General features: G+C 34.1%; 2 long non-coding RNA genes across 5 annotated transcripts; one reads left to right on the forward strand and one right to left on the reverse strand.

Annotated features, from left to right (window-relative positions):
* Positions 1-3,254: 3,254 nt before the first annotated feature.
* Positions 3,255-5,617, reverse strand: LOC127127808 (uncharacterized). Of its 4 annotated transcripts, none has more exons than XR_007805467.1 (4): positions 5,419-5,617; positions 4,770-5,322; positions 4,048-4,205; positions 3,255-3,931 (listed from the first exon to the last, which is right to left on the reverse strand). It is a non-coding gene; the product is annotated as an uncharacterized LOC127127808 (long non-coding RNA). The 4 variants fall into 4 exon arrangements; XR_007805469.1 differs by lacking the exon at positions 5,419-5,617 and having other exon boundaries at positions 4,770-4,925; positions 5,115-5,412; XR_007805466.1 differs by lacking the exon at positions 5,419-5,617 and having other exon boundaries at positions 4,770-5,412.
* A 3,147-nt stretch (positions 5,618-8,764) lies between these two features.
* On the forward strand, positions 8,765-11,393 carry LOC127127809 (uncharacterized). Its single transcript, XR_007805470.1, has 2 exons — positions 8,765-9,775; positions 11,138-11,393. It is a non-coding gene; the product is annotated as an uncharacterized LOC127127809 (long non-coding RNA).
* The last annotated feature ends 235 nt before the right edge of the window (positions 11,394-11,628 follow it).

Consider the following 11,628-nt stretch of genomic DNA (forward strand, 5'->3'; position numbering starts at 1 on the left):
TATGTCATACATTGAGTCACACTAGAGTTATGTGATAATTGAATGTTTGCATTGATGTGATTGTGATGTGTGTATGAGATATGGTAATTAAATTTGATGATGTTTGGAGTTATGTGATAATTGAATGTTTGCATTGATGTGATTGTGATGTGTGTATGAGATATGGTAATTGAATTTGATGATGTTTGGATACATAACTTGACTGAATTTGTGATTATGTGATAATTGTAGTTATGTGTATATTTGAGAATATAATATTGGATTTGAATATTATACTCCTTGAGTTTTTATGTGTGCTTGAAACATGTGAAATAAATGTTGGTTAATATTATTCACATGGTTATATGAAGTGTGATGAATTCCTTTAATTGTCGATTTAATCATTGTGCTTGATTAATACTTCTTCATAATGATTTGAATTCTCACCCTTTCTGTTTGAATGTTACCTTTACATGGGTATCGCGCAGATACTCAGGAGTAGTATCGCTGAAGTAAGTGGACGGTAGCTCACTCGAGATTAGCTGGAGAGCTGCGGTACTTCGTTTAGAGACTAAGTAGTGAGTCAATGCTCTGGTCATGTAACACTGGGTAGATTACTAGTATTAAACTCGTGTCTTATTTGGATACGTTTTATGGTATTACTTGTGAACATGTTTAATTGAAGAGATTATTGAGAGATGATCATGGTATGGGACATGGATCATTTTATGAAGTGCATGGATATTCGTTATTTTCCGCTGCGAACGCATATTCTTGAATATTCATGATAATTAAATTGTGTTATTTTAAATGACCAGGCGTATTATATATTGATGAAGAATGATGTTGGTTTTTGAAAGCTTTTAGTTTTTGAAAACGTCGATGTGACGCCCTTTTGTTTATATGCGTGCTTATTTACTCTGATTATATGTTTAAATATTTGGGGTAGAAAAATGGGTGTTACAGACTTACTTTTCTTTGAGTTGATCTCCTCGGATTTATGGACGTTGCTAATGAGCAGTTCGACCATATGTTCCAGCAAGTTTATTCCTTGTGACGTTCCTCCGAGCTTAATATTAGACGTTGTGATGGCTAGTATTGTTGATTGTACCATTGTTTCCCTGCTTTCTAGCTTAGACTGTTTATTATTCATCTGTATTTTCCCTCTGTTGTTCACTTTTAGTTTATTACCGTCGAAATATCGATGAGAACATGTTACTACTATTTCAATCAATGTAATTTCCCTTTCAGTTGTTTATTTTTATTTTTATATGTAAATCCCTTTAATTTCGTGCATTTTTATGTTTCCAATTAAAGCCTTATGCAAAATTATTTCAACTAGTAGTAGTATGACCTTAAAGGCATAAGGTTTCCCTATTTTTAAGCCAAAATTCCAAAATTGCGCATTTTAGGCACTTGGTGGTCGCCATTATGCTAATGGCATTCGCCTTTAGCCTATTTTTAAAAATCCATACTTTTTAGGCATATGGCGTTTGCCATATACCTAATGGCATTCAATGGCATTTGCCATATACCTAATGGCATTCGCCATATCAGGAAAACAGAAGGTTTTCCATTTTTTCGTTTACCTCCTGCGCGAATTCCATAAATTCCTCACTCAAATCCCTTAACTTCATACTCTAACCACCATTTATTCCTATTCATCAACCCTTAACCATTCATATTCCTTCCAATCATTATAAAACATATTACAATCTTTTTTCTCATCTCAAAGCCATATTTCCTCATTCTTCCCTCTTCACAATATCCATACCCCTTTCTTTCCAAATTTCTCATTCTCATTCATTCACCATGCCTCCTAGAATAGCAAGGCCAAGAAGAGAGATTGATTACATGGATATCACATTCGCAGAGGGTATCGTAGTGCGAGAATCAAAGAAGCAGTTATCACAAGCTCTTTAAGAGGAATGTCTTAGCAACGAGGTATCCCGATAACACTACTCTTCGTGATTTAGTAGTAATCGATCGTGTTAATTCGATGCTTAGCAACCTAGGTATGTCTTGCTTATGTTCTTTAACTAGTCCTACATACATTAGGCTTACCTATGAGTTTCTGAGTTCTTTTAGATATGCCACCCCCGTAGGAGGTTCACGCACCACAGGCACTGTTTATTTTAGAATGTTCAATAGAGACTACAACTTTAGCCAAGACCATATGGCCAATATATTTTCATTCCCTCTGTCGTACCCTAAAATTTTCACTCAATTTATGGCTTAAGATTCATCTGTACACATTCATCTGCATTCATAAGCATCATGCATTCTTTCTAACAAGTGTCCTAGATTCAAGGCTTGAGTGTTTAAAGCCTGGGTTTGAGATTGTATCCTGATGTTCAAACATGCCTAAGCCCTAGTTTCTTGGAGCATATCTTTGGTGAATCATTTGGCTTGGAAACCCTAATTTCATAGGTCATCTTAGTGTGAGCTTGCTTGGAGAGCTTTGTTGCTTGTTGTGGGATCTTAATTTAACTTTTGACAATATGGCTTGATATTATGATTGTTTAAAACCCTAATGCCTGGAGTACGGTACTGATTCAGTTTGAGCGTATCCTGTCATTATTCTTTGGAAACATTCCCTATGTTTAATCAAATTATTAAATAGTTTACATTCATGGTGAATGAACAGTGGTCTTATCATATTTGGTTTGAGAACCAGTTGTGGTCCATATAATATAGTCTTAGTCTATTTCAAATTGTTCTTCATGCCCATTTTCAAATCATTTTTAATTAGCTTTGTTAATCATCCATAATCTTCAACTTTCCAAGTGTTTCTAACATCCCATTTTAAATTTTTCTTTTAATTCAATTTGAAATCACATGTTGATTTTGTTTCCATTCAATTTTCAAAGTCAAACTTAAAGTCATTTATTCAGATACTCATTAAAATAAAATTCACAATTAATACATATTTATGATTCCATATTACATTCAGAGCCAATCAATCATTCCATTCAAACCATACATTTCAAATTTCAATTCATTTTTAACTTACATTTCCATTCATTCATTTTCAATTCCATAAACAGAGATATTCAACAATTAACAACAACACTTCACTCCTACACAATCCAAACAAGGACCACTATTATAGAACTGAGAAATTCTGAGTAGTGATCGTCCCAAAAGTGTCTCACTAACACCTTGTTCATCACTGTTCCAAACTGGCCTCTCTACATGGGATATAAAATTCTTAAATTTGGCACCATCTGCCAATCTTGTAGTTTACAAGGGAACAAAGTATGTGCACAATAGGATCAGATCATTAGAATTTTATATTGAAGATGGTGGTTGTTCATTTCAAATATTACTATCATCAATGAGGACTTACATGCATTGAGATGCCTTTAATGGAAAGCAATAATAATTGATGAATGTCATCGATCCAGAGTTTTAGGACACTGACAATTTCAATATTCTAAAAGTTGAGACAAGGCTCCTTCTCATAAATGGACAAGTCATGGAAGATCGTGCAAATTACATCAGACCTGTTTCATTCCTTAAGTCAGGAAATGATGGGTTACATGTCTCATCTGCAAGCATCTCCAATTTGAAGAGTCAATTGGAACAATATTTCACTTAAATGCAGTTCTGAGTTTTGGGTTCCTGCGCAGCTTTCCAATTTGCAGCTTGAGCAGTATTGTTCCATGCTGCTTTCAAACTCATTGTCGTTATGCTCGGGCCAAAAGTCTGGTTCATCGTAACAAGAAAGTGTGACAGAAGGAGGTCTCGTACATGCAGCTTCTAATCAAAATCCGGACCTCACCGAATAGAAGAAATTTTGTATCCCTCTACCTGCATAATTTCAATAGAAACAAAGGCAGTTGAAGTTCAGCCATTAACGCAACAACAACTCCATTTTCAACTCATGTTGGAACCGCATCGTGTGGAGGATTGGTAGAGCCTGCCATCTATGGAAACAACTCAAATCGCCCTGCACAAATCAGACCCAAGTTAACAAAATGATTTCGATTCTAATCGATTACTAAATCTGCACTTTCTCACTAATAATAAGGTGCAGCATCAGCAATAATTAATTCAGTAACTCACCAATTAGCTAATGATTCGGTAACTCACTAATATATTCCTTTTTCTCAACAGTGCAGAATTTAACATAAAACCCAAAAAATAAACCATGGCCCTTCAAAGTGTAACACACCAAGTCAGGAGCACTTTCTTCAAGTAGCCTTTAATCCAAAGCCATTACCCTGTAAAATCAATTGACAATAGAGTTACCATTCATATTCAATCAACCACTCTTTATGATTTTTGAGTCAGAATTAACACCTTTTTCATTTAAACAATTTCATTTCAATAGACAATAGACTGAGTTCGTTGACTTTTCACATTAGAGAATATTATTGGGAGATTACTGGTATGAATAATATTGCCGCATTACCAAATTAGGTCCCTGCACGGTTTAGCCATGCCAACACTAGAACACCAAAACCGACCCTATTTTCAATCGACATAACAAATCCTAACATCATAACTTAACTCCAGTGATTTGTTTATTAACATAAATTGCACAAGCCACCGTTCATATAGTCATTAAGTTAAATGCCAAACATTATATACGAGTCATGTACAACAGTCAGAAGTCAGAATTGCAGGTTAACTAGGTCCTAATATAACACTAGCCATAAGTAAGTAGTCGAATCCTAATATAACAGAACCCGGTTTATAACAGAAACAAGTAATACTGAGTAAAACGCAAATGACATAAAACTGAGATTCAAGACAAACTCACTTTGAATTCACATTTATCTCACCATTTGAATTTCCAAATAACGAGTAAACCCTCCAATTTCAGCAGGACAAGTGAACCTTGCATTTTGCACACAAAGCATACCAACTGAAGGCTCCAAACAGAACCTTGTGAATCCGTCCAACAGCACACTAAGTCAAAGCTCATAATACAAAGCACCCTGCATAATTTCACTTGACAGAACGTTAACATTCCTTGCAGTATCATTTCAGCATAAATGCAAACTGAAGTTAAAACCAAATTAAAGTTAAACTCAAATTCAAATGCAAATCCATTTCATTTCATTTCTAACCAATTCTTCATTTCTAACTAACTATTGAATTTGAGTTTCATTTTCTAACCAACTTACAGAAATCATCTCTATATATTCAATCAACATTGCAATCATGAGAAAGAGATCACAAATCACAACCTCTCTTCACCATTTCACGATTCACTCTCATTCATCTTCTCCACCCTCTCTAACAGAAACCCTACACAGAGCTCTATTGAGAAGCCATTTGAGCTTCACATTGAAGCTCCAAATGCATTTGAGCTAGACCTCCTCCCTCAACATACTGCACATCAAACGTAAACATTTGACACAGAGCAAGCAACAACACAATAGAAGGGGAAGAATTCGGAGACGAAGAAGAATCATTCATAATTGGTACCTGTTTTAAACCGGTGAGTTTTCTTTCTTCGGGATTCTTTCGGTAGTTATTATTTAGGGTAAATTTGTTTTAGTTTAAAAAAAAATGATTTTTTTTTATATTTTTGAAAATGAATTCTAAAAAATATTTTTCAAAATATTATAAATTTTTTTAAAGAGATTATACTATACACGGTCAGTATAAAAAGTTTTACACACCTCACTGTATTTCAATTAATCTTTTTTTTAAATTTGTTTTTTATAAATTAAATGATTGAATTGTTTATTCTATAATATAAATATATATTATTAAAGATCAAAATATAGTTAAAAATCATAATTTTTTCAAAAAGTTATATTTTAAAAATGATTTTTATAAAAAACTATTTGAAATAACTTTAAAATTATGTAATTTTTTAAAAATTTAATCTCCAAAAAATTTTTGAATAAAATATCTAAAATAACATTTTAAAAATAACTATTCAAACTAAAAATTTTCATTTGTAAATTTTTTTACTCTAAAATATATAAAAAGTTTTTTGTAAATTTTTTTATACTTAAGTATCTAACACACCTAACACTGTAAAAAATCATTTTAAAAAAAAAAGTCAAAACAAACATTAATTGCTGTTAGGATTCGCGGTTGAGCAATGTTGATAAGTCATTGGATCGATGAATTGAATCCACGAGCAATAATGTTAAACGGTGAAGTGCGAATCCACGAGCTTCGGTTGTGAAATGCGATGTTGAGTTGCACATTTATAACATGAATCGAAATGCGTTTTGGAGGATTCATAACCGCTCTAAAAGTGTGAAACGAACACGATGATGAATGGAGGACGAACGCGAAGAAGACGAAGACGGCGCTTTGAGGCGCATTGATGCTCTGCGATGCGTGAAGGATTTGAATCTCCGGTGAAGAACGCTACACTGAAGGTCGAAGTGCGATGTGAACATTCTTTGTGTTAGATTTCACAATGAATTGGAACGAGAATGGCGCCTCTGCCGTTTGTAACCAAAGCGCGTTGAGCCTACTTTTCCAGATTGTGGAGTGTTTTCATTCAGTTGGTGAACAGGGCTTTGGTTTGAATCCAGGTTAACATTAGGTTTACTCTTGGACCTTAGGCCCAAACAGGTTTCCTATCCGCACGTCCCTTTTCGCCTGCACCCTCTCGTGCTCAGCCAAACTAAGGCCTCAGGCCTAGCCCTTTTTTTGGCCTTTGCACCCCAGTTTTGGGCCTGAAACCCCCTTTTGGAGCTTTTTTATTAATTAATTCTTGTTTTTTAATAGTTATAATTTTAAATAAGAATTAGGATTAATCATGGTTGATTAAATTTCTAATTGAATTAATTAGAATATTCATTCTTAGAATTATTAACAATTTAGGATATTTATTAATTGTAAATCTTACTTAGGCTATATTATAATAATTAGACTAATTGGATTTTTTGCAAAATTAAATAATTAGGATTAATTATTTTTTATCAAAACTTGTTTTAGAAAACTATTTTCCTAATTAATTCATTTTTACATAATGACCATTTCGCCCTTAAGGCTTAAAAATCTTGATATTTTAACACATACTTCCTTAGCTTATGGCCTTAATCAGATTTGTCTGAATTTATTTAGGTGATTATTTCAATAGAGAAGGAATGAGATTGGAGAATTCCATTAACTCATTATGAATATCTTTGGGTACGGGACGCTTGACTCAATTGCTCATCATATTCACCTCTATTCATAGACTTTAGCATAATATGAATTACGTGATTGTCAAGTATTCTTTTATAACAAGTAATAATACATCAATAAGATCAACATGCAGGATCTCCTGTCAGCAACTTGTTAATTTTGATTCGAGATGCACGTTGTGAGCCTTAAGAAACAAAGAATGAATGAGATTGGAGAATTCTATTAACTCATTTTGAATATCCTTGGGTACGGGATGTCTGACCCAGTTGCTCAAGGTATTCACCTTTGTTCATAGACTTTAGTGCAATTTGAATCATGCAATTGACAAGTCTTCTTCTTCAAACAAGCATCAATCATTCAACACTTTAATAGTGAAGCACCATTGCACATCAATCATTTCTTCCTCAGTGGATCATTAATCATACTCTCTTTGACATTCAGATATCCTTTGGATCAATTCACTTGTAATCAAATCTTGAAATTCTAATCAATCAACTCAATCATTGTTTGCCTCGTTAGATCTCTTTTTCTTTGGCAAACCCTTTATTCATTGGGAGCCTTATTAGACCTCTTGTTCTTAGGCCCACTCTACGCAATCAACGTTTTCCTCGTTAGTCCTCTTGTGCTTTGGAAAACCCTTATTCATTGCTTACCTTATAATTCCTCTCACGTATAGGCCAATCATTTTATAATCATTATTCGTCTTATAAGACCTCTCGTGCTTAGACGAATCTTTTGCCTTCTAAATCCTCTCGTGTGTAGGTCAATCATTTCATAATCATTGTTCGTCTTATAAGACCTCTTGTTCTTAGACAAACCTCTTGAGCTCTTTTTGCCTTGTAAATCCTCACGTGTGTAGGCCAATCATTTCATAATCGTTCGTCTTATAAGACCTCTCGTGCTTAGACGAATCTCTTACCTTATAAATCATCTCGTGTATAGGCCAATCATATCTTATTTGTTCTTGTGGTTGATTACCATCGTCGGTTAATTCCACGTCCTTGCTTTGTTAAGCAATCTACCATGCCCCTTGACAATCAATCTCGTTCCTTTTTGTTTCAGCCGTAGTAGGTTGAACTACGATTGCTCTGATTTTCTCATTGCACGATCAAGGGAAGTTACAAGGATTCAAATCTCTATAAATAGGACTCCTTGAGGTGTTTAAAACTATCCAAGTTGTGCGGAAGCTCTGTCAAAATTGCTTCGTAGTCTTAGGCATAAATTCACCTGTAAAAGTGACAATAACTCATATCGAGGGATTGTCACACCTGTTTTCTTGTAATTTTCATTGTACTCTTGGATCAAGAACAAGCGTGTCGGCATTTTCGTTTCAATTCAAAGTCTTCACTTCTTTAATTTCAGGTTTTTATCATTTTATTATTTATGCTTGTTATTATTATTACTGTATTATATGATATGTTAGTTTGAAGTACAATCGCTTTAATAATGTTATTTCTGATTATAATTATGTATTGCTAAAAAAAATTGAGTCCGACGTATGAGGATCGTCGTTACCGATGAGACTCGGTAGAAATAATAGGTGCGAACTTATGATTAAATTTTGTTTTGGTTTTAGTTTCTAATTGTATGTTTCGTTGTTTTGACACGAGAGTGAAGAACAAACTGAGGTTCTAGCCGATGGCGCGGGAGTGTGAGGAAGGAACTAGATAGTGGAAACTATGCATCGACCCTAAAAACAGCGAGAGCGCTTTAGGAATCGTTTATGATTTAATTAGTTTTCAAAATATGCTTTCTAATTGAAACGGCCGAGCGAGAGCAAAATCCTGTGGTTAGGAGGTGTGGTTTTAGTCAATAGCGCAAGAGTGTGAGACGGAGTCTTTAAATCAATATTTTCTACAAAAACACAATAAAATCGTAATTAGTTACAGAATTTTACCTAATCCCTTAGGAACACGGAATCCATATTTTGGGCTTTTATCATCATTTTCAAACTTCTAGCTATTAGCGTTTATATTTTCGTTCATATCCTTTTAAACTTTAGCCTTAGCTTTGCAATTGCAACGATAGATAACATTAGTTTGATTATTAGTTTCCGTGGATTCGACAATCTTTTAAAACTACACGATAAACTGTATACTTACAGTTATTATCCAACAGACACGTCCATCACGATCCAATACTAAAAAACTAGACAATGAGTTTGGGGGTTGCAGGCGCTGAACACATGGTTTGATCAGTAGTTATGGGCGCAGGGCCACTGTTCCAAGGCCTAAGGCTTCAAGAGTTTCATCCAGGGGTGTGTGTATACTTGGATAGGGTGAAAGTAGTAAGAAAATGGGCTTGAGGCCCTAATGATATGAAATAATGAGTTTTAAGAGAATTCAGGTTTCCTTAATTCAACTCAAACCATGTCTCTCAACCTCACTGATCTCCTTCCATCACCGTCGTGCCAGCATCTCCTCTGGAAGCAGAGGAGGTCCTGTCACAAAATTGAACACACCATTGTCTTTGTCACCACCTCTACAATCCGAATCCACCAGTCACATAACCTAATTTCTATCCATAATTTCAAAAATTAAATGCAAGGGAGATGAAATTGAAGCCAACACACTTAGGGCTTCAATTCCCCAGGCTAAGGGTTATATCCTGGTAAGAAGTTGAAGATGAAATAAAGGAGAAATGCAAAGGAGCTTACTGGCCAGAACAGTTTCGGTGACTCTTTAAGGTAAGTTATTTTAGCTTTATTCACTCCTTCTTCCTCCTCCTTCTCGCTTTTGTCTTCTTTTTCTTCTTCTTGCTTTTCTATGTTACTACTAGTACGATTGTTGTTGTGTGTGTGAAAGGAAAATTGAGAGAGAGTGATTGAAATTGAGAATTCGAGAGAGTTTGGTGAAGAATGTTCGTGTGAGGTTCTGAGAGTGTGATTTGGTTATAATGGTTGTTGATGATGAAGATGATGTTTTGTGAGTTATGGTGAAAATGACGATCCTCTCTTGAATATTGCAGTGAGGTTGGATTATATAGAGAGTTAACAGAGTGAGACTCTGTTAAATTCCAGTTGTGAAAATCAGTTAGGTGTTAAAACTTTGTTTTCCTGTTCAGTTAGAGTTAGTTGATTCTTTTAAATGATGTTAGTCATTGAATTCTCATGTTATGCCCTGATAAAAGGTAGTTACATTCTGTTATGAAAGTTGTAAATGGCTAGTTAGCCACAAAATGGAATCAGTTAGAGTTTGTTTAAATCTTTTTAAAAAGTTAGTTATGGTTAGTTTGAAGTTTGTTATGAATTGGTTGATTTCAATTACTGACCTATTAATGTGTTAATTGAATGTAAATGTTAGTCATTAATTGAAACGAGACAGGTAGTTTTTATGTTGTGTTCTGAATCAAATCTGTTAGAAACTCTATGCAAGTTGGTTAGTTATGTTATGGGTTATTCAGTTAGTTTGGATTGGATAGTAAGTATTTGGATGAACTTAGTGTTAGTGATGTTACTGATTATGAATTGAAATAGAGCTATTATAAGGTAGATGAAATTATGAAAACCAGTTAATTAGTTTACTTACGTTGAATTGTTAGAAATTATTAGCTGTTGTTTATTGCAGGTTTTGATGTGGTTTTGCTGTCGTTAGAATGATTTGTTATCAACTGTTTCAATGCAATGCTAAGTTGAATGTCATGGAAACTGATAGGTGGTTGCTAGCTGCATTGTTATGTTATCACAAATTCTATTGGAAATGTTGTTGTTAGTGCCATGTGATATATGATGATGATTGAAATGATGTCATGCTATATAAGTGAATACTGTTGCACATGATATGCTATTGGTGCTAGTTTACATGGTTGTTTGTAGTTACCTAGTTCATAGAATTGGAGTGTTTGAGTTTGAAACTTGTTGGTGTGTATTAAGGATGAATGTTAGCTGATGCAGAATTAATGCTTTTTTTATGCTTGTCATGAAATAAGTATAGAACTTTTATGCTATGTATGTAGGCTACATGAACACATCAATGTGTTATTTGAATGAATGTGTGTGGGTTGCATGTGTTGAATACCATGGTTCACCAATTGTTGTTTTTCTTAGTAGGCAAATCAAATGGAGAAGGAGAACCAACTTGGCTTTGAAGAAAGACATGAAGATGATGGAAGAAGAACGAAATTAATGGATAGGGTTTTAGCAATCCAAGTAATGTTGACTTTGGTCAACTGTTGGCTAAAAAGTCAATAGTTGACTAAAAGTCTAACTCTACCAAAAAAACTTCATTTTTTGTAAATGTTTGTATTTATGGACCATGTGACTTGTGATTTGGATGAAGTGTAATAAATAATAAAAAGTTTATTTATATGATCAGTGCCTTATTTTCCAAAACAAGAATTTCCAACCAAAATAAAATTTGAATTCTCTTGAATCAAAAGAAATGAATGCACCATGCAAATGAATGAGTACATTAATGATCCAAATCAACGCACTATGCACCTCATAAAGAAATATGACCAAAAATCATGAATGAAAACCATGCACCATGGATTAGTGAACGCATTATAAGAAAGAGAAACATAAGCCATGAATGAAACTAT

The sequence above is a fragment of the Lathyrus oleraceus genome, chromosome 3 (assembly GCF_024323335.1).
Source record: "Lathyrus oleraceus cultivar Zhongwan6 chromosome 3, CAAS_Psat_ZW6_1.0, whole genome shotgun sequence".
Classification (NCBI taxonomy): Eukaryota; Viridiplantae; Streptophyta; class Magnoliopsida; order Fabales; family Fabaceae; genus Lathyrus; species Lathyrus oleraceus.